The sequence below is a fragment of the Eptatretus burgeri genome, chromosome 4 (genome assembly GCF_056783735.1).
Source record: "Eptatretus burgeri isolate ZD-2024b chromosome 4, Ebu_testis_v1, whole genome shotgun sequence".
In the NCBI taxonomy this organism is placed as follows: Eukaryota; Metazoa; Chordata; class Myxini; order Myxiniformes; family Myxinidae; genus Eptatretus; species Eptatretus burgeri.
The window spans coordinates 26,699,943-26,725,082 of record NC_140964.1 but is presented as its reverse complement, the minus strand read 5'-3'; the positions used below and the strand labels follow the sequence as shown (position 1 = coordinate 26,725,082).

Genomic DNA, 25,140 nt, shown 5'->3' with positions numbered 1-25,140 from the left:
ACAATTAGAATGTGAGTACGTGTATAAAGTATTGCAATTAGAATGCGAATACGCGTATAAAGTATTACAATTAGAATGAGTACATGTATAAAGTATGAAAATTGGAATGTGTGTTTAAATTATTGCAATTAGAATGTGAGTACATGCATAAAGTATGTACAGTTAGAGTGTGAGTGCTGTACCGATATAAAGTATGTACAGTTAGAATGTGAGTGTGTGTTTAAAGTACTAAAATTAGAATGTGAGTACGTGCATAGAGTATGTACAGTGAAAATGTGAGTACATGCATAAAGTATGACAATTAGAATGTGAGTGTGTGTTTAAAGTATTGCAATTAGAATGTGAGTACATGCATAAAGTATGTACAGTTAAAGTGTGAGTGCTGTCCCGATATAAAGTATGTACAGTTAGAATGTGAGTGCTGTACCGATATAAAGTAGGTGCAGTGAGAATGTGAGTACTGTACCAAAATAAAGTATGTACAGTTAGAATGTGAATATGTGCATAAAGTATTACAATTAGAATGTGAGTACATGTATAAAGTATGACAATTAGAATGTGAGTGTGTGTTTAAAGTATTACAATTAGAATGTGAGTACGTGCATAGAGTATGTACAGTTAAAATGTCAGTGCGTGCATAAAGTATTACAGTTAGAATGTGAGTGCTGTACCGATATAAAGCATGTACAGTAAGAATGTGTGTACTGCACCAAAATAAAGTATGTTCAGTTAGAATGTGAGTATGTGCATAAAGTATTAGAATGTGAGTACGTGTATAAAGTATTACAATTTGAATGTGAGTGCATGGATAAAGTATTACAATTAGAATGTGAGTACGTGTGTAAAGTATTACAATTAGAATGCGAGTACGCGTATAAAGTATTACAATTAGAATGTGAGTACATGTATAAAGTATGACAATTAAAATGTGAGTGTGTGTTTAAAGTATTGCAATTAGAATGTAAGTACATGCAGAAAGTATGTACAGTAAGAATGTGAGTGCTGTACCGATATAAAATATGTACAGTGAGAATGTTAGTACTGTACCAAAATAAAGTATGTCCAGTTAGAATGTGAGTATGTGCATAAAGTATTACAATTAGAATGTGAGTACATGTATAAAGTATGACAATTAGAATGTGAGTGTGTGTTTAAAGTATTGCACTTAGAATGTGAGTACGTGCATAAAGTATGTACAGTCAGAATGTGAGTGCTGCACCGATATAAAATATGTACAATTGGAATGTGAGTGCTGTAACGATATAAAGTATGTGCAGTGAGAATGTGAGTACTGTACCAAAATAAAGTATGTACAGTTAGAATATGAGTACGTGTATAAAGTATGACAATTGGAATGTAAGTCCGTGTATCAAGTATTACAATTTGAATGTGAGTACTTTTACAAAGTATTACAATTTGAATGTGAGCTCGTGTATAAAGTATTACAATTGGAATGTGAGTACATGGATAAAGTATTACAATTAGAATGTGAGAACGTGTATAAAGTATTACAATTTGAATGTGAGTGCATGTATAAAGTGCATGTGAGAACGTGTATAAAGTATTACAATTTGAATGTGAGTGCATGTATAAAGTGCATGTATAAATTAGAATGTGAGTATGTGAATAAAGTATAACAATGAGAATGTGAGTGTGTATAAAGTATTCCAATTAGAATGTGAGTACGTGCATAGAGAGTATGTACAGTTAAAATGTAAGTACGTGCATAAAGTATTACAGTTAGAATGTGAGTGCTGTACCGATATAAAGCAGGTACAGTTAGAATGTGTGTACTGTACCAAAATAAAGTATAACAATTAGAATGTGAGTACGTGAATAAAGTATTACAATTTGAATGTGAGTGCATGGATAAAGTATTACAATTAGAATTTGAGTACATGCATAAAGTATGTACAGTTAGAGTGTGAGTGCTGTACCGATATAAAGTATGTACAGTTAGAATGTGAGTGTGTGTTTAAAGTACTAAAATTAGAATGTGAGTACGTGCATAGAGTATGTACAGTGAAAATGTGAGTACATGCATAAAGTATGACAATTAGAATGTGAGTGTGTGTTTAAAGTATTGCACTTAGAATGTGAGTACGTGCATAAAGTATGTACAGTCAGAATGTGAGTGCTGCACCGATATAAAATATGTACAATTGGAATGTGAGTGCTGGAACGATATAAAGTATGTACAGTGAGAATGTGAGTACTGTACCAAAATAAAGTATGTACAGTTAGAATATGAGTTCGTGTATAAATTATGACAATTGGAATGTAAGTCCGTGTATCAAGTATTACAATTAGAATGTGAGTACGTGTGTAAAGTATGACAATTTGAATGTGTGTACGTGAATAAAGTATTAGAATGTGAGTGTGTATAAAGTATGACAATTAGAATGTGAGTATGTGTATAAAGTATGACAATTAGAATGTGAGTGTGTGTTTAAAGTATTACAATTAGAATGTGAGTACGTGCATAGAGTATGTACAGTTAAAATGTTAGTATGTGCATAAAGTATTACAGTTAGAATCTGAGTACATGCATAAAGTATGACAATTAGAATGTGAGTGTGTGTTTAAAGTATTGCAATTAGAATGTGAGTACATGCATAAAGTATGTACAGTTAGAGTGTGAGTGCTGTCCCGATATAAAGTATGTACAGTTAGAATGTGAGTGCTGTACCGATATAAAGCATGTACAGTTAGAATGTGTGTACTGCACCAAAATAAAGTATAACAATTAGAATGTGAGTATGTGAATAAAGTATTACAATTTGAATGTGAGTGCATGGATAAAGTATTACAATTAGAATGTGAGTACGTGTCGAAAGTATTACAATTAGAATGAGAGTACGTGTCGAAAGTATTACAATTAGAATGAGAGTACGTGTATGAAGTATTACAATTAGAATGAGTACATGTATAAAGTATGACAATTGGAATGTGAGTGTGTGTTTAAAGTATTGCAATTAGAATGTGAGTAAATGCATCAAGTATGTACAGTTAGAGTGTGAGTGCTGTACCGATATAAAGTATGTACAGTTAGAGTGTGAGTGCTGTACCGATATAAAGTATGTACAGTTAGAATGTGAGTGTGTGTTTAAAGTACTACAATTAGAATGTGAGTACGTGCATAGAGTATGTACAGTGAAAATGTTAGTATGTGCATAAAGTATTACAGTTAGAATGTGAGTACATGCATAAAGTATGACAATTAGAATGTGAGTGTGTGTTTAAAGTATTGCAATTAGAATGTGAGTACATGCATAAAGTATGTACAGTTAGAGTGTGAGTGCTGTCCCAATATAAAGTATGTACAGTTAGAATGTGAGTGCTGTACCGATATAAAGTATGTGCAGTGAGAATGTGAGTACTGTACCAAAATAAAGTTTGTACAGTTAGAATGTGAATATGTGCATAAAGTATTACAATTAGAATGTGAGTACATGTATAAAGTATGACAATTAGAATGTGAGTGTGTGTTTAAAGCATTGCACTTGGAATGTGAGTATGTGAATAAAGTATGTACAGTCAGAATGTGAGTGCTGCACCGATATAAAATATGTATAATTGGAATGTGAGTGCTGTAACGATATAAAGTATGTCCAGTTAAAATGTGAGTACTGTACCAAAATAAAGTATGTACAGTTAGAATATGAGTACTTGTATAAAGTATGACAATTGGAATGTAAGTCCGTGTATCAAGTATTACAATTTGAATGTGAGTACTTTTACAAAGTATTACAATTTGAATGTGAGCTCGTGTATAAAGTATTACAATTGGAATGTGAGTACATGGATAAAGTATTACAATTATAATGTGAGAACGTGTATAAAGTATTACAATTTGAATGTGAGTGCGTGTATAAAGTATGACGATTAGAATGTGAGTATGTGAATAAAGTATTACAATGAGAATGTGAGTGTGTATAAAGTATTCCAATTAGAATGTGAGTACGTGTATAAAGTATGACAATTAGAATGCAAGTCTGTGTATCAAGTATGACAATTATAATGTGAGTATGCATTCAAAGTATTACAATTTGAATGTGAATACTTGTATAAAGTATTACAATTTGAATGTGAGTATGTGCATAAAGTATTACATTTAGAATGTGAGAACGTGTATAAAGTATGACAATTAGAATGTGAGTGTGTGTTTAAAGTATTACAATTAGAATGTGAGTACGTGCATAGAGAGTATGTACAGTTAAAATGTAAGTACGTGCATAAAGTATTACAGTTAGAATGTGAGTGCTGTACCGATATAAAGCATGTACAGTTAGAATGTGTGTACTGTACCAAAATAAAGTATAACAATTAGAATGTGAGTACGTGAATAAAGTATTACAATTTGAATGTGAGTGCATGGATAAAGTATTACAATTAGAATTTGAGTACGTGTACAAAGTATGACAATTAGAATGTGAGTACGTGTCGAAAGTATTACAATTAGAATGAGAGTACGTGTATAAAGTATTGCAATTAGAATGCGAATACGCGTATGAAGTATTTCAATTAGAATGAGTACATGTATAAAGTATGACAATTGGAATGTGAGTGTGTTTAAATTATTGCAATTAGAATGTGAGTACATGCATAAAGTATGTACAGTTAGAGTGTGAGTGCTGTACCGATATAAAGTATGTACAGTGAGAATTTGAGTACTGTACCAAAATAAAGTATGTCCAGTTAGAATGTGAGTATGGGCATAAAGTATTACAATTAGAATGTGAGTACATGTATAAAGTATGACAATTAGAATGTGAGTGTGTGTTTAAAGTATTGCACTTAGAATGTGAGTACATGCATAAAGTATGTACAGTTAGAGTGTGAGTGCTGTACCGATATAAAGTATGTACAGTTAGAATGTGAGTGTGTGTTTAAAGTATTACAATTAGAATGCGAGTACGTGCATAGAGTATGTACAGTGAAAATGTTAGTTTGTGCATAAAGTATTACAATTATAATGTGAGTACATGTATAAAGTATGACAATTAGAATGTGACTGTGTGTTTAAAGTATTGCACTTAGAATGTGAGTACGTGCATAAAGTATGTACAGTCAGAATGTGAGTGCTGCACCGATATAAAATATGTACAATTGGAATGTGAGTGCTGGAACGATATAAAGTATGTACAGTGAGAATGTGAGTACTGTACCAAAATAAAGTGTGTACAGTTAGAATATGAGTACGTGTATAAATTATGACAATTGGAATGTAAGTCCGTGTATCAAGTATTACAATTAGAATGTGAGTACGTGTTTAAAGTATTACAATTTGAATGTGAGTGCGTGTGTAAAGTATGACAATTTGAATGTGTGTACGTGAATAAAGTATTAGAATGTGAGTGTGTATAAAGTATGACAATTAGAATGTGAGTATGTGTATAAAGTATGACAATTAGAATGTGAGTGTGTGTTTAAAGTATTACAATTAGAATGTGAGTACGTGCATAGAGTATGTACAGTTAAAATGTTAGTATGTGCATAAAGTATTACAGTTAGAATGTGAGTACATGCATAAAGTATGACAATTAGAATGTGAGTGTGTGTTTAAAGTATTGCAATTAGAATGTGAGTACATGCATAAAGTATGTACAGTTAGAGTGTGAGTGCTGTCCCGATATAAAGTATGTACAGTTAGAATGTGAGTGCTGTACCGATATAAAGTATGTACAGTGAGAATGTGAGTGTGTGTTTAAAGTATTACAATTAGAATGTGAGTACGTGCATAGAGTATGTACAGTGAAAATGTTAGTATGTGCATAAAGTATTACAATTATAATGTGAGTACATGTATAAAGTATGACAATTAGAATGTGAGTGTGTGTGTTTAAAGTATTGCACTTAGAATGTGAGTACGTGCATAAAGTATGTACAGTCAGAATGTGAGTGCTGCACCGATATAAAATATGTACAATTGGAATGTGAGTGCTGGAACGATATAAAGTATGTACAGTGAGAATGTGAGTACTGTACCAAAATAAAGTATGTACAGTTAGAATATGAGTACGTGTATAAATTATGACAATTGGAATGTAAGTCCGTGTATCAAGTATTACAATTAGAATGTGAGTACGTGTTTAAAGTATTACAATTTGAATGTGAGTACTTTTACAAAGTATTACAATTTGAATGTGAGCACGTGTATAAAGTATTACAATTGGAATGTGAGTACATGGACAAAGTATTACAATTTGAATGTGAGAACGTGTATAAAGTATTACAATTTGAATGTGAGTGCGTGTGTAAAGTATGACAATTTGAATGTGTGTACGTGAATAAAGTATTAGAATGTGAGTGTGTATAAAGTATGACAATTAGAATGTGAGTGTGTGTTTAAAGTATTACAATTAGAATGTGAGTACGTGCATGGATAATGTACAGTTAAAATGTTAGTATGTGCATAAAGTATTACAGTTAGAATGTGAGTGCTGTACCAATCTAAAGCATGTACAGTTAGAATGTGTGTACTGTACCAAAATAAAGTATGTACAGTTAGAATGTGAGTATGTGCAAAAAGTATAACAATTAGAATGTGAGTACATGTATAAAGTATAACAATTGGAATGTAAATATCTATTTAAGTATTATAATTTGAATGTGAGTAGGTGTATAAAGTATAACAATTACAATGTGAGTACGTGTATAAAGTATATCAATTAGAATGTGAGTACGTGTATAAAGGATTACAATTAGAATGTGAGTACATGTAAAAAGTATTACAATTAGAATGTGAGTATGTGTAAAAAGTATTACAATTAGAATGTGAGCACGTGTATAAAGTATAACAATTAGAATGTGAGTACGTGTATAAAGGATTACAATTAGAATGTGAGTACATGTATAAAGTATTACAATTAGAATGTGAGTATGTGTAAAAAGTATTACAATTAGAATGTGAGTACGTGTATAAAGTATTGCAATTAGAATGTGAGTGTGTAAAAAGTATGACAATTACAATGTGAGTACGTGTATAAAGTATTACAATTACAATGTGAGTATGTGCATATCGTATGTACGGTGAGAATGTGAAAACTGTACCAAAATAAAATATGTACAGTTAGAATGTGAGTACGTGTATAAAGTTTGACAATTAGAATGTGAGAACGTGTAAAATGTATTACAATTAGAATGTGAGAACGTGTATAAAGTATGCCAATTAGAATGTGAGTGTGTGTTTAAAGTATTACAATTAGAATGTGAGTACGTGCATCGAGTATGTACATTTAAAATGTGAGTACGTGCATAAAGTATTACAGTTAGAATGTGAGTGCTGTACCGATATAAAGCATGTACAGTTAGAATGTGTGTACTGTACCAAAATGAAGTATGTACTGTTAGAATGTGAGTATGTGCATAAAGTATTACAATTGGAATCTGAGTACATGAATAAAGTATTACAATTTGAATGTGAGTACATGTAAAAAGTATGACAATTAGAATGTGAGTGTGTGTTTGAAGTATTGCAATTAGAATGTGAGTACGTGCATAAAGTTTGTACAGTTAGAATGTGAGTGCTGTACTGATATGAAGTATGTTCAGTGAGTACTGTACCAAAATAAAGTATGTACACTTAGAATGTGAGTATGTGCATAAAGTATTACAAATGGAATGTGAGTACATGTACAAAGTATATCAATTAGAATGCGAGTACATGTATAAAGTATTACAATTATAATGTGAGTACATGTAAAAAGTATTACAATTCGAATGTGAGTACATGTTTAAAGTATTACAATTAGAATGTGAGTACATGTATAAAGTATTACAATTAGAATGTGAGTACATGTAAAAAGTATTACAATTCGAATGTGAGTACATGTATAAAGTATTACAATTAGAATGTGAGTACATGTATAAAGTATTACAATTAGAATGTGAGTACATGTACAAAGTATATCAATTAGAATGCGAGTACATGTATAAAGTATTACAATTATAATGTGAGTACATGTAAAAAGTATGACAATTCGAATGTGAGTACATGTATAAAGTATTACAATTAGAATGTGAGTACATGTATAAAGTATTACAATTAGAATGTGAGTACATGTATAAAGTATTACAATTAGAATGTGAGTACGTGTCTAAAGTATTACAATTAGAATGTGAGTACGTGTAGAAAGTATTACAATTAGAATGTGAGTACGTGTATAAAGTATGACCGAGTAAATGTATACGAGGTGTGTTCAAAAAGTATCCAACCTAAATTTTTTGTGCGGAAACAAATGAAGCTGGGGAGGCGTGGTTTGGTGCACGTATGGAGGCGATCCTTCCGGAACGAAGCAATGGGCACCACACAGATAAAAGAGTGTTACAACCGCTTCAAAGATGGTCGCACATCAGTGGAAAGTGAAGCACGTTCTGGTAGGCCCTCAACATCCCGAAATGAGATCGTCATTGTCCAAGTGAGGACCCTGCTGATGCAGGATCGTCGAATCACGATCAGAGAACTTGGAGACGATGCGGGCGTCAGCATTGGATCCGTTCATTCCATTGGGCTTAAGGATTTGGGCTTAAGGAGAATCTCAGCGAAGTTCGTGCCAAAGCTGCTAACGATCGAGCAGAAGCAACTCCATTTGGAGATCGCACAGGACATGCTGGAGACTGTGAACAGCGATCCCAACTTCTTCAACACAGTGATCACTGGCGATGAGACCACAGTGATCCGTCATTTTGTCAAAAACGAAAATCCGACGGCGCTCACTTCCACTTCCTCACTCCTTGGCGGTCTGTCGGCGACTGACAGCTTCTGCAGGCGGGAAAATATTCACGCATACAAATTAGGATCGCCTAAATACGTGCACCAAACCACGCCTCCCTAGCTTCATTTGCTTACGCACGAAAAATTAAGGTTGGATACTTTTTGAACACACCTCGTACGTGTATATGGGCTGTTTCACAGTCATCGTCATTTCTGGTATTTTGTACCCTTGCATGCTAAATAGCTAAATGAGAGACTGTAGTATCTCTGTCATTCGGACCAGTAGTTGGTAATAGTGATGGGACAACTTGGACCACTTTTTATTTGACAAAAAATGTCAATTTTGGCAGAATGGCATAAAAATTGCCATTTGTTTGACAAATAGCTGTCTCATTTTCTCCAGGTACACTGACTGCATTCACAGTGTATAAACAAATCCAAGCAGAAATTGGGACTTTTATTTGTTGTTGCATAAATTTAATACCTCTTCTGTACTTTGTCCACAACATATTATTCATTGCAGACTATGAATATTTATTTCACCCTCAATAAATATGTCCCACCGTTCGTTCGTCAAAAAATGTCCTCTCCGGAAATGCATATTGTAGAAGAATTTTTTTGATATAAATAATGGTTCTTTTTAAAAGTTTATTGTGTGTTTTACCAAGTGTGTATATACCTGCACTGATATTATGCTACAAAGTTTGAGTGTAACCAATAACCTTCTATTTGCATGGCCTGCACTGATTGCCTTACATGTGTCCGTCAAAAATGTGTCCTCTCCGGAAACACCTAAACTGCCACGAGTTGTAAGGAAACTACTTACTGGCTATAAATGTTGATGTTTTGTCAGGTTGACATGGTCATGAATATCCATTATCAGTAAAAGGTATTTACATTTATGTAATTTATCTTGTTACAACACTGATTTTGTCCATGTCAAAAATGTCCTCTCTGGAAAGTTATTCAATGACATTCAACAGGAGATTAATCACATGAAATGACATTGAATTTTGTACAATTACTGCTTCATCCAGCACAATATTGACTATTGTTTATAAAGTATGCTGAATTTGATTACTTTTAACACATTTACTCTAGTTTTTAAAGGCTAAACCTGGGCTTCCTGGAACATGCAAAGTTGTCTGAGAAAGAAATATGACATAATTCCCACCGTATGATCACTTTTTGCAAAAATAAATATGTAGCAACATCTGTCATCACATATAGTTGCACCCAAATAATAATATACAGATATTTGGTACAATACAAGCCATAAAAGAGCACATAATATTACTTTCCGGAGAGGACAAAAATATTTGACGTCTGTATGCCTGTTGCTTCATGTAGATTTTATACTTTTCTGCTTGCAGATTAATCAACTGCTGGTGGTGGAAAACAGTGGTGGCAGTTAGAATAACCCCTCACTCTCCTGTAGTTGTAGCATTTTACTGCTATAGTGGTCACTGCTTTAGTATTATACCCAAACTATAGTGGTAAGGATATCGCTTGGTTATAATACTGGTAAAGAATCATTATGGCAGTAAACCATAACTAACTGTTGTTATTACAGATCGAGATCCAGATCAAGTAATAAGTAATCACAACAGCTGTGCACAAACAATGTCACAAACTCTGACAGTCAATTTTAATTGGACATGTCATACACGTTCTCGTGCAAGTGCTAAAGATGCAACTCCAAGCAGCACTCCCCAAAGTGCTGCTCCAAAATCTTGCCGCAAATGATACAGCCGGTTTTAAAAAGTGTCAAAATCCCGTCTCGATTTACTTACTAGGTGTATTTTGTATTGGCATTATAAGATAAATGTATTACTTTGCATTTATATCTTGTACAGAATGTATTGCTTCATGTCAAAAAATTATGTCCTCTCTGGAAGAAATATGTGATTTTCTTCATATTTTTCATTGTGGTGGTAAACTTTTATTTTCAGAGATAAATTAGTAATTTTTCCAGGATATGTAGAAAAGTACATGTAGTTTTAAAATTTTGTGCTAAATTCAATCATATGCAGTGCTATTAGTGACAGTGGTAATTAAAACATCTTTTTTCTGGATATTTGAAACTTAGTTGTCTTTTCTTGATATTTCTACAAATGTATGTCATTTGTATACTGAATCATAATTCCAGTAATGGAATAATACTTGTGGAACATATGGAAACCACTGAAGTTTGATAGTGTTGTTATTTTGTGGTTATAGTTGAATTGTATTTATGACTGTTGTCGTTTAAAAAATACTCTCCTAACATCCTTGGGGTATTATTTTTAATAAGAAATATTCATTCAGATGCTCCAAAAATTTGGATTAAAGTATTGTAATTCACAATATTGGATTTGGAGAAATAAAACTATAAAAATATTGACTTTGAATTTTTAGTGGTTGTGAGACAAACTTGGCTCCCTCATTGTGAAAACAGCCCATATACAGAAACATATATATATATATATATATATATATATATATATATATATATATATATATATATATATATATATATATATATATATATATATATATATATATATATATATATATATATATACACATACTATTATTTTTTGGCGTACGAGTCAACACTTGAACTCCAAATCGACTTATCTATGGTTTAAGACGTGAAATTGTTGCACACATGAAATTGTTTTGGCAAAGTGTAATATTTTCTGAAAGAAATTGTGTAATTGTTTCTTTAAAACACACTACAACAAGTTTCCACTTAACGTTGTGAATGCGTTCCAAGAAAGTTCAACGTTAAGCAAAACGACATTAAGAAGAATACAAGTGAAATGCACAATTATATGAAGAGTTACATGGGTACTCACCAAAATATTGGGCCAAGATTGCTTGTCAAGATGGGAGATGTGGAGGGGTTACAGGGAGGGAAAGCCAGGCCTTTGTGTCTCGGACAGACTCCTCAAATCATTTGTGGGCTGGGAAGGTAAATGGGAGGTAACCCAGGAGCGATGCACCGCTCCCCTTACCCTGATTGGGCTTTCGGGTGAGTCACCTGGTAAATCTGGAAATGAGAAATCTCCGATTGTGCTATCGAACAGACCGTGTCGCGAATCCAGAGTGGAGAAGTCATCATTGATGGTGTGATGAGAGCGCCAGGGAAATCCGAATACAGTGTTTGTATGAAGACTAATCTTGTGTTGAGAAAATCAAGAAGGCTAATCGTGTCTACCAGCTTAGGTGGACAAACATTGAGTGCTTGTATGACAATGGATCAGGTGTTCATGTTTATTAAGGAGTGGTGAACTGAAGCAAAATGTAATGTGCCATGAACAAGTGCTGATAATTCTGTAGCTTGTTTTAAATACTGCACCTTTATATTTACAAGGAAATCAGACACAGGTGGGTGCCATTCAGCCTGTCATGCCTGTGTGAACACCATACTAATTTTTCAACACAAGATCCAAAGAAGAAAATGCAAATATATATATATATATATATATATATATATATATATTTTACTCTATTTATTTTAAGTTTTTGTAGTTTTTGTATTTTTGTTTTCTTCTTTCCCTCAGGAGAGGCTTGGTTAAAAACATACATCAACCACACAACACCCCCTGACGAGACCCCCACCAAACAGCACTTCAAACATTTGGTGAAATGATAACAAACATGATGAAAAAATAACTTTACGTTCCTAATTTATCCGTAACGTCGTCCCATAAAGTAGTTCAAAAAATCTGCACAAAATGGCTCATTAATATTTATGACCCTGTAAGTACATAGCTATCAATGTGTTGAGTGGCAGGTAGGAATTAACACCTCGGTTGTGCTGACTGACGGTTTTGCTAACTACAGTCATTGATATGGCTTTGTCTTGTACTCCAAATAGACTAACTGTATTTTCTGGTGTATTAACCGCACCCCTGTTTTTCACCGTCAAAAAAAAAAAAAAAACTTTTCCGGTGTAGTAACTTCACCCATGTTTTTCACCCTCAAAATAAATGAATATATTGATCATTTTATTTTCTGATCTAGATCTAAATACGTTTGTACATTAACTTTGTTTGGAACAAAGTGGCGGAGGTATCAACATGCTTACTCCCATGTTCGCTTAATTTCGACTAACAGTCTTATTCTCATTTTCAAGAAGTTGCAGAGAGAGGAGAGGACACCAATAAGTTTTTATCTTTCTTTCTTATTTTTTATGTAATAAAGAGGATTTTCTTTTTCCTAGAAAAAGGAAGAAAAGGGATTCATACCAGTATCATACATATTTCTTGTGGATCTGTGGCCCTGAAAATGGCCGTTTGTGTTTGATGAAGCTTTTCAGCTAAACCTGAGGAAATCCTCGTCGAAGACGGCACTTAACTCCTCCTCCCAAATGATGTCGTCCTCTCTGCCGTCCATGTTGTTGGAGATGCAGCATTTCAGAAATGCTCGCATGATGATGTCCGACGGTATCTCCTCCCACACCTGGACGATCCAGCCACAGATCATCGGAAGGTCGACCTTTCTTATCCTCCCGCTTTTGGTATTGGTCTTCTCCCCCCTCATTATCCAGTCAGACCAGCAGCAACGTAGCCTGTCCTTGAATGGCTTGTTGATGGACACATCAAGGGGCTGCAGGAGCAATGTCATCCCACCGGGATGATTAAGAGATCGGTGTTGGTCCGGCGGAGCAGCACTTTGGTGTCGTTGGACTTGTGACAACTGAACGCATCCAGGACTAGCATGCTCTGCCATCGGGAGAGAGTACCATCCGGCCTACTACTCTAGACCGTGCGCACCCAGTCCTGGACCAGTCCCTCGTCTATCCACCCCTTTTTCTGCGCACGAAGAACAATGATGCTGCCTGGAAACTTGTCTTTGGGCATTGTCTTCCTCTTCAAATGGACACATGCAGGAAGCTTGCCACCATCTGCGGTGCAGCTGTGAGCATGACGGTAAATCGGTCCATCTTGTGACCAGTAGTGTTGATCATCACATTGCGCGCAAGCTTATTTGAGGTGGATGCTCCGTGATGAGACTCTAACTATTGTGAATAATTCCTCTTACGATGTGAGACCAGGTGTTCTTCATCTTCTTTTGTGTTGAATGGTGTTTTCAGAGCTGCGAGGCTCTATATACGCCACGCACCAAAACTGCAGGCATCTCCGGATGTTTCCGGACGTTTCCGAGCATGGCTTTAGTGAATGTCAGCACACGGTTAATAAAACGCTGTATAAAATCTTTACCTGAACAGATTTTCAAAATTTAAACGGCAGAATTGAGCAGAACATCAATTACAACTGATTAAAAAGGAAGTGATCATTTGGAATATCATCAAAATTCAGCATTGATCGTTTTTAAGACTAATTTTTTTTCCAGACTGTGTATTAACCGCATCCCTTACTTTTACCTTTTTTGCTGATTAACAAGTGTGGTTTATACACTGGAAAATACGCTATCTATGAATGAAAGAAAGAAAAATGGGAAAATTAGCCAAATCGACTTATGTCCTACATCGACTTATTTGCTGAAAAATACGACACACACAAATATATTAGCAGGGTGTGCTTTCACATTGTGTAACCATACAAACCATGCTTCCCCATTGTCTCAGGTCGCTAACCTGAATATTTTATTTTTCATTTTTTTATATTCTCTTTTACACATTCTTTCTGATGGGTTTCTGATTTTTCCTGGTGTAAACCTGCTGATTCCCCAAAAATTGCCGATATCGGCCGTGTGTGTGTGTGTGTGTGTGTGTGTGTGTGTGTGTGTGTGTGTGTGTGTGTGTGTGTGTGTGTGTGTGTGTGTGTGTGTGTTTTTCATAAAGCACAACATATTCACTCTGATAACTCCCCAACCCCCCCCCCCCACCTCTGTCTCTGTCTCTGTCTCTGTCTCTGTTTCTTCGTCTCTGGACGGTTGTTATGTCGGGACGGTGGTTATCTCCATTTGTGTCTGGATGGTATTTATCTCCGGACGTGTCTGGATGGGAGTTTGTATCCGGACGTGTCTGGGCGGTGTTTAAGCCCGGATGGGAGTTTGTATCCGGACGTGTCTGGGTGGTATTTGTCTCCAGAGAGCTCAGCTCTGGACGCGTCTGGGCGGTGTTTGTCTCTGGATGGTATTTATTGTATGACCAGTGGAAAATGGATTTCAGACGTTATTTTGTTTCCATCTTCACTGTTATTCTATGCAGAATCATTTTGTTGTGACGGTATGAATCATAATTGATGCTCCGCCGCCCGTCTGCCTTCCGTTCCTCTCACCTCACATTCTTCTCTTCCCCCACCCCTCCTCGCTCCCCCTCCTGCCTCTCTCCTTTCCCCTCCACTTCTTCACTCTCCCCGCTCTCTCTCCCTCGTCCCCCCTCCTTTTCTCCATCCCCCTTATAGTATTACTGTCAGCAAAGCGACAGGTAGTACTTGCAAGTACTTGAATAAATGACCCGTCTCTTCGCTGAAGGAAATACCAATCTTTGCTGTGATGGCGAATCAACAGGGCAAGAAAGAATGAAAAAAAGGATTCCTGGGAGCGTGGGGAGAACCAGCATTGCAAGTTGGTGTTTGTAGTTTCGCCACGTGTGGGGAGAACCAGTGTCGCAAGTTGGTGTTTGCAGTTTCACCACGTGTGGGGAGAACCAGTGTCGCAAGTTGGTGTTTGCAGTTTCACCACGTGTGGGGAGAACCAGTGTCGCAAGTTGGTGTTTGCAGTTTCACCACATGTGTACATGTACCCATTAAAAAACGTTTATTAATAATTTTTTTTTCATCACAAACCTTACCGGTGGTTCCCTGAATCCAGCGCAGTTGCATTTATTTAAATCTGCGAATCCGTTCTTCAGTAAAAACATGACAGACAGACAAACAAACAGACAGGCCAATGTGTGTGTATGTATGTATGTATATATATATATATATATATATATATATATATATATATATATTTATATATATACATATATATATATATTTATATATATATACACACACACATACATACACCCGTGGGAAACCCACGGGTATAAAAATATATGACGTTTGGGCATCTTGAGTTGGATGCTGCACGTGACATGTTCCAAAATGGGTACTGGCAATTCATTGGATCCAGAAATGATGTATAATGTGAATACATCATTTGTGATTACATGTCCATGCACATGTGAATTACAGTTTGTTTATTTCTCCCAAATATCTGAAATGGCTGTGTTTTGGAGTGAAGCTGAATTGCAACTTCGGATATTGTCTTGGAAGTTGCAATATTTTCCATCATTACTTTGATAAAGTTGTTGCAGTCGAGCAAGTACGGCAAATAGTTGAGGAAATAGAAATTTCCTCTTGGAGCAACAAAGTGTAAATGCATCCCCTTTCCCTGTTGATTCATTTGTGAAATGTTTTGCCGAACAGTACACGCATGGTGAGGTTGTTGGACCGCAATTATGCTCTTCAACAATATTATCAGATGCTTCATCCGAATCATTACGGATGTTGTTGTATCTGTTTGAGCATGCGTTACCCTCCAAAGTCTTCGTTGCTCAGCATTCTGTGCAAGTCTGTGTTGAAGTTCATCAGCGGTTTCAACCTGTTCCTTCATTCTTTTGTTCATTTTGGAAATGGCATTTCCAAATGCAACATGTCGCACCCTCCGGTTTAACGTCCCTCTGATTGATGCCTCGTTCTGCATGCCAAATGGCAGGGTGGTAGTTTATAGCTGGATTGGGATTTCAACCCTGACAAGGTAGTTCAAAGCAAAATGTGCATTCCTTTGAGAGTCTAAGCTATCCTAGCAGGCCATAAAATAACAAATGCAATGTGATTGATAATTTGAAATAATACTTCACTTTTACTGTGCTTAAGATGTGTGATGTCATGTCAATGTCATCCTGCTTTATACAGGAGCTTTTTACTTGTGTGACGAGGATCAAAGAGTACTTAAGACTTGGGACTTTTTATTGTGACTGCGTCAAAAGAATGAAACATTTTATTGTGACGACTGTCCAAAGAATACAGCTCAAATCGAAAAGTCCCGAGGAAAAAGTGTTGAGGGCGGTGGATGTGGACATTACACCCTTCTGTCCGGTGAAAACCGAAATTACTTGTTTCGTTCGTGTGCAGCATGCAAAAGGACATTTTTTATAATTGAAGATTGAAAATAAACTTCTTGAAAGGTCCCATGACACTCAAAATTTTCTGGTTATTTATATATTAACTTGACCTTCCTAGTGAAGAAATCACCCATGTTTCTTTTTTAAAATCAACAATGGGATAATTAGACCAATATTTCGAACATTTGTAGTGCTTTTCACAACTTGCTATGCCCCGCCCCTCAAAAATGTTGAGGTCAGCGAACCGCAGGTCACGTGACCGTTGACGTCATCTCCAGAATGCGACTCGCACAGAGTGGATTGATTAGACGTCGCGCGCCGTATAAAGTACTTACAAATGCATTGTGCACATGTGTTTGCTATCTCACGGATCGTCTTAATTCCTGTGATTGTTTCGCGGAAAAGACCTTTCCATAAAAAAAAACCTTGCAGGGACACACAAGTAAAATACTAAAGATTAATATTGCATCATTTCAAGGCGTAAGGAGTTAATTTTAAAATCAAACGATGTGAAAAACCTGCACCCACATTTTGCAGCTTATTGAATTGTTCGTTGAAACTAGCCTGCTGGGATAGGTACGATTTCACATGCATGCAAGCGAGGTATGGCTGCACTCTACATACATGGGATTATTCTAAAGTGAAGGTACTGCTTCCATTGGCTTGCAATTCATTAACATTTAGCCAAAATGCTGTAATAAATGAACAGGGAAAAATATGTTTGCACAACTCTGAAAGACAAATTTATCTGTCCTATTAGACGGCCTCATAGCCTCGGGACTCTTACGCATTGACTTATACATTGTGTGCATGCTAATACAAGTTACTTGTCAACTCTAGTCTAGAATAGTCCGATAAATCCGTCGTCCGTCTGACTTGTCCGATTAAATCTGACGTGCTGTTGCTTTCTTTTATTATTCTCTTTTCTTTATTGTTTTCTACTGGCGCTATATGATGACAGTAGGAATAAAAAGATAAAAATGCAACAGAACGTCAGATTTATCAGACCACGAGACAATTGCGTCGCAAGGTGTGTTCTGCACACAAGTTTTCATCGTATCCGGACAGCGGGATTGCTTTGTTTAATGCGCGGAGAGATACGGCCGATGACATGCGCTGGCCTTCATTGCGATTCATTCACCGCGGTGCAACATGTCTGCTGCTCTGGTCACGTCACCTCACTAAAATATTTCTGATATCGAGCAGTATGCAAGTCAAATTTACATTATTGAATTACGAATAGGATTTAGTTTAACCAGTTGTTATTGCCAAGTCTTCCTTCGATGTCCTCCTGATCATCATGAACTCCAGGAATTTCATCGCCAGTTTTCTCTGTTTGTCCTGCTTCGGGCTCGAACTGGTAAGGCCGTACTTCATTTCCAGCTGCCTGAACTTCACCTCCCGCGACAACGTTATCCGACAATTCTCCATCTGATTCAGACCAAAATCCTTCATTTCTCTCACACTCACTGTCGCGACCAGAAAAATCAAAGTCCATGTCATCCATTATTCAAAACCAAATGTTTGATTTTTTTTTAAAGCAGAAATGAAGGAAGCGTTTGAGTCGACCAATCGAATGTGGAAACGCACAGAAAGCCAATACAATCATGTTGACCACCAATCCGAGTAATTTACGTGCGGCCTTTGTTGTTCTGGAGATGACGTCATGTGGGTTACACCTTTTTCAGTGGATTTCGGCAGAATTTTTAGGGGCGTTCCCGAAGAGGTTTGTTTTTTTAATTTTACATTTTACAGAACGAGTATTGTGAAAAAACATTGTCAGATCAGAAATCACGATGAAAAACTCCTCGAGGATATATATATATATATATATATATATATATATATATATATATATATATATATATATATATATATATATATATATATATATATATATATATATATATATATATATATAATCTTCTTCTTCTTCTTTCGGCTGCTCCCATTAGGGGTCGCCACAGCGGATCATCCGTATGATCCGCATAGTGATTTGGCACATGTTTTACGCCGGATGCCCTTCCTGACCCAACCCTGGTCGCCTCTTACAACACAGGGATATGGTACACCTATTTTAACCAGGGTATACACCGGCCCAGTATACTGGCACTCATTTCACCGACCTCGGAAGGATGACAGGCTGAGTCAACCCCCTGGTGTATTAATTCAGTGGTCCAACGGGGCTTGAACTCAGGACCTTTTGGATCCCAAGACACTGCCCTAACCACTGCGCCAACACCAGGCTGTGTGTGTGTGTGTGTGTGTGTATGTGTGTATATGTATGTATATATATTGTTGCGGTCTTCGCGCCCGCCGGCGTGCGAACGGCCACGTAACTCGAATCGCGGCACGTCGCCCACCGGACGGACAATCCAGTCGTGACCCTCTCGGACTAACGCCGGGAACCAGTCACGGGTGGACCTTTCGGTCTCACCGCGATCGAGCCAATCAGCCCCCGCGTGGGATAGGGTTGCTCGCCAAATTCGAACTACCTAAGTACCCACGCGGAGGGTAGACCGGGCGATCGCACCTCGCCGCAGGTCGACTTCGGACACGGGCCACTTAAGCGACCCGTTCCGTACTATCAGAATAACCGAGCGGTGTTATCGTCGACCTCGACGGTTCGATTAATTATCGGGCGTACTCAGCCCACTACCAACCCTTTACGTGAAGCAAGATGGGGGTTCAATGGGGAAAAAAGACGAAGCGAAGCGGGAAACAGTTCAACAATAAAGCACATTTATTCGCGGCACACGGGAAGCACACAAATACAATTCCACCAAATGCACACAAAAAAGAAAACACAATTCCATTTACACAAAAAGCAAATATAAAAGTGAAAACACAGTGCAGAGCTAATACCGACTACCGAGCACACGGCAACACTTATACAATTCTACTTCACAGACGGCGCCGACAACACATACCCAAAACCAAGGAAAAGAAATACCCTCAAGAATGAGGTAGGCCTGGGGCCGAGACCTGGTCGGGCCTACCCGTCTGGTGATGAGACGCGGAGCGGCGATGGCCCCGCAACCCGCGGGCCTCGTGGACGGTGTCTGGTAGGGGGTGGGAACGGGGCCCCCTTGGTCGCACTATCTCAGCGCGGGGGGGAAACAGGAGGGGGTTGCTGATGCTCGGGGTATAGAGGATCTTTATTATGTGCGCGACGAGCGTCTCCACCTCGGCCAGGTCGCGCTGCCGGCCTCCCAGGGGTGCAGCTCCCTGCACGACGCGAGCACCCCCTCGTCCGCCCTCGCCGCCTCTCCACAGCTCGTCCCCTCCGTTCCGACTTCAACGCACACGACGAGCAGCTCCACCGCCCGCGAAGTCTTGACTCTCTGTTCCGACTCCTTCGCCTCGTTCCGACCTTTACTACTACTTTGACTGACGAACACCGTCCTTTTATCCCCCCCGTAACTTCGCCTTTGACCCCCTCCCTTTGACCTTTCAACTCGCTCCCCATTGGCCCGACAAAAAGTGGGCGTGAAGGCTTCTTGATCCACAAATTTGCATATATCGATCGCCCTGGGGCGGGCCAATTCGCCCCTCGCTCACCGATTGGACGGCAAAAAGTGGGCGTGTGTCGTTTTGGATCCGTTTTTGAAGCAGAAAATCCGTGATTTTGTACACGCTGTTCAACGTGCGCCCTACACGAGTCCAGCATCGGTGCCCATGAGTGGCGCGAGATGACGGTGATGCGATGGTGGCGAGTTGTGACGGTAAAGGTCATGGCGGTTGTGGTGAAGCGGCGTTGTGGTTGGTGGTTGTTGTTGTGGTTGTGATGGTGGCGATTGGTCCAAAATAAAGATAGTAAAAGAAAAACGGCTATCCTGAAGAGTCGCAGCACGTATAAATGACATGTATTCCCACTAGACAACGGGTTTGGGCCTAACTACACATGCACTTACCGAGATACCTCACCTAAGGGACCTGAATGGTGGTTTGCGAATTTGGTAACCACAACAATATATATATATATATATATATATATGTATATATATATATATGTATATATATGTGTATGTATATATATGTATATATATATGTATGTATATATATATATGTATATATATATATATATATATATATATATATATATATATATATAGTTGTGGGGTTGAGGAAATTCGCAAACCACCATTCAGGTCCCGTAGGTGAGATATCTCTGTAAGTACATGTGTAGTTAGCCTCAAACCCATTGTTTAGAGGGAATAAATGTGATTCATTCGGGCTGCGACCCTTTAAGATAGTCGTTTTTCTGTTCTATCTTTATTTTGAACCAACCACGTCTCAACCGCCATCACACAACAACCACCAACCGCAACGCTGCTTCACAACAACAACGCCAACAGCCATGACCTTTACCTTCACAGCACACCATCCCGCAACCATCGCATCACCGCCATTCCAAGCGTCACCGTGGCCAGGGACCGCCACTTTAGACCCTCCACCACCTTCGCCTCTCCTTCTGCGGCCATTCCTGCACCGCTTGTGGGCACCGAGCGTCAGGCTGTCCTGGACTCGTACAGGGCGCGCGCCGAGCAGCGGGTGCAAAAAGCGGCCTTTCCGAGGAGAAGTCGGATCAGGAATGATACACGCCCACTTCTGATCCGTCCTATCAGCAAGCGCGGGGCGATTTGGCCCCGCCTCCAGGCGCGTCGGAGTATAATCGATATATGCAAATTCGAGGATCAGGGGAGGTTCATGCCCACTTTTCCTCTGTCCAATGGGCGAGCGTGGCTCCGCCCCCGAGCTCATCCTGATCCGGAAATTTGCATATGGGTTCTCCTGCTATACTATAAAGCGCCGAGCGTGGGGCGAATTCAGTGAGTTTTTTTGGGCTCGGGCGAGTTGGAGAGGTGTGGCGGCGGCGGAGTGTGGCAGCAGCAGTCAAGACGGGTCTGGAGGAGAGTCAGTCTGTCGGGGTTCGGAGCCTGTCGGGGAGCTGCAGAGAGAGGAAGCCGGGAGCGCGGTCGAGGTCGCAGTGGAGTTGCTCGTCGCGGGACCCAAGCAAGCCAGCTTTCCCCAGAGCATCAACAATTCCCCCCTTTTTCCCCCCCGCGCTGAGATAGTGCGGAAAGGGGGCCCCGTTCCCACCCCATTCCAAGCAGTGCCAACGAAACCCACGGAGGAGTGCGGAGTCGGGGCACCGCCGCCACATTTGTGGCTCATCACAAGATGGGTCGGCTCCACCCGGTCTCGCGCCCACAGGCCCCGTCTGCCCCCTTGTCGTTGAGGGTGGCCCTTTTCTTTTGCTTTTGAGTATATGTGTTGTCGGCGCCGTCTGTAAAGTAAAACTGTGTAAGTGTTGCCGTGTGCTCGCGTAGTCGGTAGTATCTCTGCATTGTGTTTCTTTTGTTAAAATTGCTTTTGGTGCATAATTGTTGTAATTGTATATCTGTGCTTTCCGTGTGCCGCGGAATAAATGTGCCTCATGTTGAACTGTTTTTCCCGTTTCGCTTGGTCTTTTCTTTCATTGAATCTCCATCTTACTTCACGTAAAGGGTTGGTAGTGGGCTAAATACGCCCGATAATTAATCGGAACCGTCGAGGTTGACGATAACACCGCTCGGTTATCCCGATAGTATGGAACGGGTCGCTTTAAGTGAGTGGCCCGTGTCTGGAGTCGACCTGCGGCGAGGTGCGATCGCCCGGTCTACCCTCCGTGTGGGTACTTAGGTAGGTCGAATTTGGCGAACAACCCTATCCCAAGCGGGGGGCCGATTGGCACGATCGTGGTGAGGCCGAAAGGCCCACCTGTGACTAGTTCCCGGCGTTAGTCCGAGAGGGTCACGACAGAATTGTCCGTCCGGTGGGCGACGTGCCGCGATTCGAGTTACGTGGCCGCTCGCACGCCGGCGGGCGCGAATTTGCAACAATATATATATATATATATATATATATATATATATGTATGTATGTATATATATATATATATATATATATATATATGTATATGTATGTATATGTATGTATGTATATGTATGTATATATATATATATATATATATGTATATGTATATAAATATACCAGCCGGTAGGCGGCGATGGGTCTCCGAGCATGGAAACTATAAGATATAGAACAAAATGGATGTCATATTGCGGATAGGGAATCACCTTAAGATTATGCATATCAAATCTCATCCAGTTCCATCGACTGATAACTACTCGGTATCCATTTGAATGAAAAGTACCGAAAATGCAGTTTGAAATCGGGAATCCCCAAAGTTCGAGGGGGTGCTGTGGGTGAACAAAGATCTAAATCGAAAATCCGGTTCGATCGTTTGTGCACAATGTATTCCAGACGATTAGTGTGAATTTTCATGACCATCTGACCATAACCCGAGGAGGAGTAGCATTTGGCGCGAAGGCACCTCCAGCTCTCGCATATTATCGATTTTTGCACGAATTGACCTTTGACCCCTGACCTAAGCGTAATTGGTCAATATGTACTGAGGCAAAGTTGTAGTACTCATTGAGTGCCATGAACCTGCAAACTTTCATTCGTATCGATGCACTCACCTGGTCGCTCGGGGGCCTTCAATTTTCACCAATTTTCGCGCATACCCTAATTGTAGGGGGCGCTGCGGGTAAAATATTCCATATATCACAAAAACAGGAATATATTTGATAGAGCATCACCTGTAGATCAATCGTGCCAAATTTCATAACCCTACTTGGGATAATGGCTTTCGGAATTGATTTCGCGTGAACGGTACCGATTTTCAAGGTTTTTTGGTTGTTGCTCGGGAACCAAAGCGTCCCGAGCAACCATCACAATTTCCAAAGCACGAGGTCATAAGATGTACCTTCCGAGTTTGGTCAAAATCCGCCCACGTTTACTACCATTTATGCTGATGACAAACGAACAAACATCCAAACAAACAGACAGAATTACTGACAATAAGGGTCACCTATTTCGGCGACCCAATATGCAATTTCAGTAGTTTTGAGTGTCATGGGACCTTTAAAGTGCATGTGTACATAGCTTGTAAAATAAAAACTAAAAAATATCTCTTGGAAATTTTCCTCCTTACGTTTATTTATTTTTCATAGTGTATGTGAATTACATGTCCATGCATGTATGAAATTGTTTGTTTATACATCGTGTACTTGCACACAATTCAGTCTTTAAAACTCGTGCGAAAACGAAGTTATTTTATTTTATTTTATTAAAGACCACGATTTTCTTTCCTCGGCATTATGAAAACGTACCTTCTTTGGGTGATGTAGAAAAGACTGCTGCTGCGATCACTGGCATGCATTACTTTGTTTTCTTTGCATGAGTTGTAAGCAAAATATACCTTTGTTTCTTCAAAAGGTAACATTGATAAAAAGGTAACTTTGTGATAACCCCCCTCCCCACATCACATCTGACCAGATACATTGAAAACAGCTATTAGAATGCATTTTTGTGTATAAACACCAATGTTCGTCCTATTTTCTCACCTTTTGCTGCAACTGAAACTTGAACCATCTTAACGACTACAAAAAATGAAATCAGAAGGTGAATTATTGTTGAGATATAGCTGTGAGGGAGTCTGAATGGACTTTATATTATGGGCCTTAACGTCACTTAAAATGCCTTTTTGTGTTAAAATACATTTCCTTGCCATTTTTTGCATCTGAAGCTTGCACCATCTTAGCGACGACAAAAAATGAAGTCGGATATCAAATTAGAGTTAAGATAAAGCTGTGAAAGTGTAAGAAAGTGCGAGCCTGACAAAAGAGGTGATACGGAGCGATCAAAATGGCGTCGATTTGATTTTGAAACCCCTCCCTGAGTGAAGCCCTGCCCTGAACTGAGAAGCCCCTCCCCAAACAGATGGACAGACACACAATTAGACAGACAGACTGGTGCAAATTATATACAAGACCAAGCAAAAACCACCTGTCGCTTCACTGACGACAATACTGGGGGGGGGGGAGGGGGATATAGAGATGTAGAGATAAGAGCTATGAGTGAGGAAGTGGAGGTGGGGAGCGAGTAGGGTTGGTGGAATGAGGAGGGAGGGTGAGCGAGGAGGGTTGGTGGAGCGAGGGAGGGTAAGGTGGAGTGGTGAAGGGAAGGCAACGAGAAGTGAAAGGAAGCGATGGCAGACGTGCGGTGGAGCATTATTTGCGATTCATACTGGCTTGTCAAAATGATTCTGCATCGAATAACAGTGAAGATGGAAACAAAAGAATGTCTGAAATCCATTTTTCACTGGTCATGCAATAAATAACACCTGGAAATAAACACCGCCCGGACGCGATGACTCTCCAAACACAAATGGAGATAACCACCTCCCGGACACAACAACCATCCGGATACGTCGAGAGAGAGGGGGACGGACGGACGGACGAGTGAG

General features: G+C 38.9%; 1 protein-coding gene across 1 annotated transcript in view; it reads left to right on the top strand.

Annotated features, from left to right (window-relative positions):
- Window positions 1-25,140, top strand: part of LOC147027672 (transcription factor 12-like) — a 415,122-nt gene that overhangs the window by 8,101 nt on the left and 381,881 nt on the right. The gene's annotated exons all lie outside the window — the stretch shown is intronic.